Here is a 7,788-nt window from a genome sequence, read left to right on the forward strand (position 1 = left end):
CCACACACGGCCAAGCCAAACATCTATGGCTGGGAAAATGTACACCTCCTCCAGAGAAGGGAGCGAACGGTTCATGAACGATTGTCCCATCTAACAGTGTTCCTGGAAAGCCTGTTCATTCATCTATCCACCATCTAGTCCTGCATCTGGGCAGGGCCAGAGGGAAGGGGAGGGCTCCGTGTTGTTCCCAGGAGGCTCTGCCACTGTCTTCTTCCCTAGATGGCCCTGGACAACCACCCAGGTCCCAGAGACCCTCCTGAGCCTCCCCGCTGACCCCTGTCCTGCCTCACTTGGGTGGCTGTCCAGCCTGCACCTCATCCCACAGCAAGCCTTTCCTGGGTAGCCATCAACCCTTGCCTGACCAGACCCCTGTCTGCCCTCAGGTCTCCCAAGAGGCTGAGGCCCCGCCCTTCACCCCAGCCCCCACCCACCTGCCCACTCTCCAGCATGTGCCCTCTCCACAGCCCCTGCCAATCCCTGACTCTCAATGTGCCAGGCTCCCCCCAACCTCCAGACCTTTCATGGCACTGCCCTCTCCTCCCTTCTGAGCTCCGGGGCTCTTCTCCCTAGATCCAGGTTTTCCCAAGCCCTCAAGGGCTAGCTTGTCTCCTCTGCTTCTTCAGGAAGCCCTGCCAGATGCCCCTCTGAGCCCTGTCTTATCTCTGCGCTGGGGCTGGTGGAACGTCTCTGCAAGGGTCAGGACAAGATGGCAGGATCGCTGGCCTGCTGCAGCACGGTGGCATGGAGGGGGTGCTTCATGGCAAGGATTGGGCACCCACCCCACCACTGCTGGATCCCCTGCCCCCTATGTCATTGGGCCTATGCTCACGTGGGCCCATGCCCACCCTCTCACATGCCTGCTTAACCACTCTGCTTCTTTCTCTCACGCTCAGACATCCCCCACCCCAGGATGGTTCAGTATCTCAGCTGCCTCATTGCCCCAGACGTGACATCAGTTTGGAACAAGTGTGTGTGTGCCTCCCTGGGCCTTGGAGCTGGACTGTTTGACTAGAGAGGGTCAGCTGGCTTCCAGTCTGTGGCTTTGACTGCTCTCTGGGCAGCAGAGGCTCGGGGAGGGAGGGCCGGGGCCCAGCGACGGAGGGGCTTTGAGAACAAGGTCACATCTCGGCAACCGAAAGCCAGTCAAGCTCCTTCCATCAAGTTTTTAACTAGAAAAATAGTGTGCCCATTTCTCTGTAATACACCTCTGGGCTTTTTTATTATGACTTCATTTCCCCTTGTAATATTGGAACGTCTCTATAATTGTAAAAGTGTAATAGAATCTAATAGAATTTCATTTGGCGCCCGGAATGCTCCTTGCCATGGCCGCTCATTCGGAGTGAAATAATGATGTCTAATGCCCACACACGGCTCCCCGTGACCTTATTCAATCTTGGGGCTGATCGGGAAATATATTGATTCAATTATACACTGATGACAAATGAACTCAAAGAAAGAGGAAAAAAAGGTCAGCATATATTTGAAAATGTAAATCTTAGCAATGTCTTTGGGGTTCGCCCAAAAAAAAAAAAGCCATTTCAAAATGCCATTTGTGGCTAATAGTGTGGAGTTCCAGACTCCATTAGGGAGGCGCGTCAGTGGCCGGGAAGGCATTAATGGGGTGTCGCTTTTCTAGAGCTGGGATCAGGCCCAAATCCTCCCTGAGAAGCTCCTGCCCTGCACAACCTCTTCCTGAAGCTGCCCCTTCCCCAGCAGCAGCCAGACCGGCCTGTCTTCACCCTTTTTCCATCCATCTGCCATCCCTTCTTCCTTCCTCCGTCCCTCCCTCTTCTTTTTGCCTCTCTTCCTTCCTCTCTCTCACTTCCTTCCTCACTTTCTTCCTCCCTCATTTCCTCTCTCCCTCCCTCCTTTCCTTCTTTCCTTCCTTCCTGAGAGAGACTGAAGCGACAAGGGTGACACGGTCACCCGCTGACCACATCTGAAAGGAGTGGGCCCGGGGAGGGTTCTGGGTGAGCTTGGGCTCCAGGGTGGAACAGGTGCGCCTTGGGCAGGACCAGTGCAGCAGGTAACGACCAGGTGGGAAAAGGTGAAGAGCAGCGCTCAGAAGCCAGCGATGGGCTGAGGAGCAGCCAGAGAGGCGGGCAACCAGGAGGGCCAGATTACTGGGGGCAGGTGAGGGAAGAGAGTGAAGAAGGGGGAAAAGGCCAGCGATGTGGAATACTGCCAAATTCTCAAAGATGCAGCTGCACAAACCTCCAAGGCGTTCACAGAATTTCTCCACTTAGAAAATGATTTATTTAAGAATATTTCACATACAGTCAAGTAAACACTTTTCAGTATACAGCTGGATGATTTCTAAAATACATTTATACATGCCTGAAACCACCACCCAAATTAAGATCTGGAATATATCCCACCACACCCCAATGGACTTTCTCATGACCCAGTTAGTGCCCCACCTCCCCCAGGTAACCACTCTTCTGGCTTCTACCCCCATAGATTAGTCTTGCTTGCTTTTGAACTTCATGTGGCTGGAATCATAAAGTATGTACTTGTTTTTTGCATCTGGCTTCTTCTCAGCATTTTCTCTGTGAAAGACATCTGTGCAGCTGCATGTACCAGCAGCCCTCGCTTTGCACAGCGGCGCATGCAGGACACACAAACGACTGTGTGAGCTGAAATCACACAGGGAGATCCTAATCGGTGAGGGGAAAGTATGATTGTTCCATGACCTGTAGAAGCTTTTTTTTTTTTTTGTCAAAACATTAAAAACTCTCTTACTGTTAGTTATAAATATAGTTGGGAAATTTAAAAAATCAGTTTTAATTCAATGCCATTTTAGACAACAGAAACGTTAAGAATTAAAGTGCTTTATTTCTTTGTAAAAAACAGGAAGAGCAGATTGAACAGTGCTGGTCATGCCACTTACAACATGGGCAAGCACGTTTTCTATGCATTGGCCAATTGTCAGACTGTGTTCTATGTGTGATCTGTGATCTGTGATCTGTGATCTGCTTCCAACATTTCCTCCTTTGTGTTTTCAATGTTGTGAAATACCTCTGGAAGTTCCTTTGGTGTGAAGCGTTTTTGTGAGCATCACGTTCTCTGGGGCATGTTCATCCATTTCATTACAACCTCGTTCCTTGTTTATGTCAGTACGTTCGTCTTTACGAAGCTCCTGTTCTGCACATCTGGAGCCACACGGTGGCAACATGGTGGACAATTCCCAGTCAGTGATTTCTTCTATAACTCCGTTTACATTTGAGTCGAATTTTACTTCTAGCATTATCATTTTCATTTCTTTGTTACAACTTCCTCTTTGTTAACTAATTCCTTCTTTCAATTAGAGATTTTTCTAGTGTCATGTGGGTTCCTAAATTGAAGACAAAGCGGCAACACCACTGCACACTTTGCTGTCTGTGTGTGAACCGCCTGGCAGATGCCCAGTGTCAAATCAACGGCCTTAGAAAGAGTGAAGTGACTGGTCCTTGATCATGATACGTATCTGCTGCTGATGCAAACTGAAAAGCCAGCAAAGAAGTTTACCCCGTAGGCCACTACTCACGGTTTAAAGTATGCCAATAAAATGGTGACTGAAATGTGAACGGCCTTGCTGAGAGACTGAAATTGCTTAATTAAACCATGGTAACTGGAATTTGTGCGTATCGGAATCCCATAAAACGAAGACTGTCTACGTAAGTAGTTTGTTCTTTGTCACTGCCGTGTACTACTTCATTGTGTGAATGTGCCACAATTTCTTCATCCCTTCTTCTGTTGACGGACACTGGGGTTGTCCCAGCTTTGCTCTCTTATGAATATAGCTGCTATGAATATTCATGCACCTGTCAACCTATGCACTCATTTCTGTTGGTTAAAGAGTTCTCTACTTAAGTTCACCAATTATTTCCTGTGACCCCCCCACCCCAAGCAAATCCCTATGCTTACAAAGTGGGGGCCTCTGAGCCATATTTATGAAGAGGGAGGGGTCACAGTGTCATGACTGCACTGAGATGGGAGGAAGGGCCAGCAGGGATCAGCTGGTTAGTCCCTTCTCCTCCTCCAGGTTCATTTTATGGATAGGAGGAAAGACTCTAGACCCAGGGGGACGTGCCTGAAGTCACACAGAGAGTCAGACTTTTGGGGCCCTCAGCTGCCCTCACAGGCCTGACCGCCCTGCCTTCAGGTGCAGCTGCTCCCTGGCTGTGGGGCTGGAGGTGCCTTATTCTGGGGCTGCTGGAGGTCTCCCTCTTTCTCTTCAAGAGCAAATTCCTCTACCCTTACCCTCATGAGGGGGCCAGGAGGCTGATAGGGACTTTCTGTCCCCCGGACACCCCAGAAGCTTTCAGCAAAACTCAGCTCAGCCCTGCTGCCCCATTTAATTCTCATAATTAGCTGACAGCTCATTAGCAGCTCATTATAAGCCCTGGAAATGCAGTGACAGTAACAAATTCAGTGCAGCCAGCCAGTCTGGGGGTGTCCCCAGGGGCGTGACCCAGGTTGGGCTTCCAGGGGGCTACTGGAATGAATTCAGCCTCTGTGCCCACGTCTGAATCCACGGAGTCTGAATCCTATTGCTTGGATCCCATTTATGTTACCACCCCTCCACCTCCACCTCCCCACCGCCACTTTCCAGCCCAGCTCCTGGCTGCAGGGCCTACAGCTACCTTCCCCGTGCTTCTCTCCAGAGAGGACAGATGGGAGGAAGTAGCCTGCCTCCCACCCAGGAAGGGGGCCTGAAGCCTCTAGAGGGCCCCAGAGAACACAGACTCTCTGCCCAGCGCTGGGCACCTGGCCAAGCCCCAAGGCCCATGCGCCCACCTTCTACTTCGCCGACTCCCAGAACCCGGGCTCCAGCACCCCTCTCCATTTGTCCTTCCAGCTCTGGTCTCAGCCTTTCCCCCTGTCTGTCTGTCTGTCTGTCTCTCAGTCTATTTCCTTTTATTGAACATCCATTAGGCACCTACTACTTGCCTGTTCTGGGCTAAGTCTGAAGGAGTTGCGGAGATCAGTTAGGCAAAGTCCATACAGGAAGACTTTCTCACGGCACAGTGGGGAAGGAGACGGGGAAGCAAACCACTACAGCCTCGTGGGATAAGGGCTGGCATGGAGAAGAAGCTGCTGAAGCATCAGAAAGGGATCCAGCTAAGCAGGGAGTGGGGCCTGTCAGGGGAGGCTTCCTGGAGAAGGCGGCCTCTTGGAGGAGGAGCAGGCGTTTGCTTGTCTGTGCCAGGCCAGCCTCTGCACCTTCATCGTCTTTGCAGCCCAGGCCCTCTCCTTCCTATAGCCAAGCCCTTCCGCTTTGTGGTCTCAGTCCCACTGAAGGCCCCAGGACACAGGACAGAGACTGGGAACAGGGCCAGCCCCACAGGAGATGGTTAGAGCCTGGGGGAAAAGGAGGGACAGAGGGACTTCTATAGAAGGAGTGGGAGAGGACAGAGGGAGTCGAGGAGGCTTGCATGTGAGGGGCTAAGTCCTGAGTGCCTAGGTGGCCCCAGCCTCGAGCAGGCCAGGTGACCTCAGGCAAGCAGCTTATCTCCCCTGGGTTCCATTTCCACTCTGTGCTTTGCGAGGAATCCTGCGAGGTGGGGCCTGACCACAGTCTGTGTGCAGGAACAGGGGCTTCCGGCGTGGCCACCGGAGATCGAGGCTCTGCAGGGGAGGCCTAGACCCCAGTCTTGAGCTCCCAGTTCCACCTCAGGGTGGCCATACATCTGCCACAGGGATCGATGAGAAGTCATTATCATTGCCACATGCTAATGACACCAATTAATTCCCCATCTGTGAGTCCAATGCAGCCTTCAGCGCTGAAGGTTAAAGGGAGGGGACTGGCTCGGGGTGAGTTTTCCCCAGGGATGGCACCTCCAGGCCGGTTCGTGTGGCTTGTGAGAGTCTGAGGCCTTGCATTTGGAACTGTACAGTGTGTGTGTGAGAGGACATGTGTGTGCGTATATATTCGTTATTCTTGTGTTGCCTTGTGTATAAAGAATATGTCCATCCTTTACTAGTGCATGCCACGTGTGTACACAGGTGTGCGTTCTGTGTATGTCTGCACTGTGTGTATACAGAGTTTATGTGTACAAAGTATACATTCTGTATATATGTGTGAACAAAGTACTAAATGTGTACAAAGTGTGTGTATCTAAGTTATGCTTCTACATTATGTTTGTAGACAATGGAGGGCTTACATCTGTGCACACTGTACATGCCAAGGTTGTATGTGTGAGTCCCATGTCTGCAAATGCTGAGGACACTAAGTATTCGCACCTCCTGTATCCTTGCAGGGGAATGTGGGTGTACATTGTGTACATACATGCATAATTGTGCCAACTGTACAAGCCCATGCTGTTGTGTGTTCACGTCATTGTACATACATGTTCTGACCATGAGGTATGGGGGACCAGAGGCTCCTCTCTGCCACTTCAGGGACTGAGGTTCTGCCCCTGAGCTCAGGACTCTAAGGGTAGATCTTCCTGCACTGTGACACGGACCTGATGCTGCCTGAACTTCAGCTGGGTCTTGAAGAATGAGTAGGAGTTCAACAAGTAAATGGAGTTGTAGAGAAGGGAAAGCGATTCCAGGCTAGAGATGCTCTTCAAACATAGTGATTGTTCCGAGTGTGCTACACACACTCATATAACCTTCACAGCAACTCTACAAAGTAGGCACTGTTACCATTCCTATTTTACAGATGAGGAAAATGAGTCATAGAGAGTTTGGCAGCTTGCCCAAAGGCACATCGCTTGAAAACGGTACAGTCAGGATTTGAACATACGCCCACAGTCACACATTCTCATACACACTACGATATGCACAATGAACATGCAGACAAGACAGTGGACACACTCAGCATTACACACACACAGACACACAGGTACACACAGGTGCACACGTCACACCCAGGCTGTCTCCAGGTGTTCCCATCTGTCCAGAGTGACTTGGGCCCGAGCTCTAGCTCAGCCCTAGCTTCCTTGGGGTGGTGGAGCAGGAGGGATGGGCAGTGAGCATGAGATGAAGGGGACTGAGGGATTAACTAAGGGTGGTCTCTAGCCTCTAATCCTATCCCTGCAACCAAGCAGCAGAGGGTGGGATCCTCCCTATCCACCACACCCAAATAAGTGGGCCCATTTCGGAAACCTCAGGGTAGTCTCACTTCCTCCATCAGCTACGGAGGAAGGATGCTGTCCACTCTGTCCCTGCATGGCTATGGAAGGACTCCCTGGGAAATGGGAGACCCCAATCCCCACCCAGGCCTCCCGTGTCCCCAGTTTCCTCAAGGGCCAGCGGTCACGGAGCTTCAAAAGCAAGAACCCTGAAAGCTGCTGCCTGTCCCAGGCACAATGCTGCCTCTTGCCCAAGGAGGCTCCCTGAGGGCCAGGTTGTCCTTGGCCTGTGCCCTCAAGGTCAAGCGTGCCCCGGCTGCCCCCTCACCCTCAGCAGGTCCAGGATAGGCAGCCTGCCTGGCCCACCAGTGCCAGAACGCCTGGCCCGTTGCCTCTCCCCTGGGCTCCGTCTCTTCTTAATTAACAGAAAGTCATTGTGAATACTAAAGAAGAAATTAGCACATGTCAGTCATTTCCGGGTGTTTATGGATTTCTGGCTCCATCTCTAATTAACCCATCCAGTTCTGAAGTCCTGTCCGAGTGGCAGGTTCTTGCCTCCCCTTGGATGGGAGCCTGGCCCCTGCCCTCAAGAAGCCCCAGTCTGGTCAGCCTTGTTTCCCTGCTTCAAAGCTGCTCCCCATTCATCTCAGGACCCAAAATAACTTACCGTATTCCCCTGGGGAGGGCCCCAACCACCCTAAGATATTGGGTGGTCAGATCAAGACAT

Source organism: Saimiri boliviensis, chromosome 6 (assembly GCF_048565385.1).
Source record: "Saimiri boliviensis isolate mSaiBol1 chromosome 6, mSaiBol1.pri, whole genome shotgun sequence".
NCBI lineage: Eukaryota > Metazoa > Chordata > Mammalia > Primates > Cebidae > Saimiri > Saimiri boliviensis.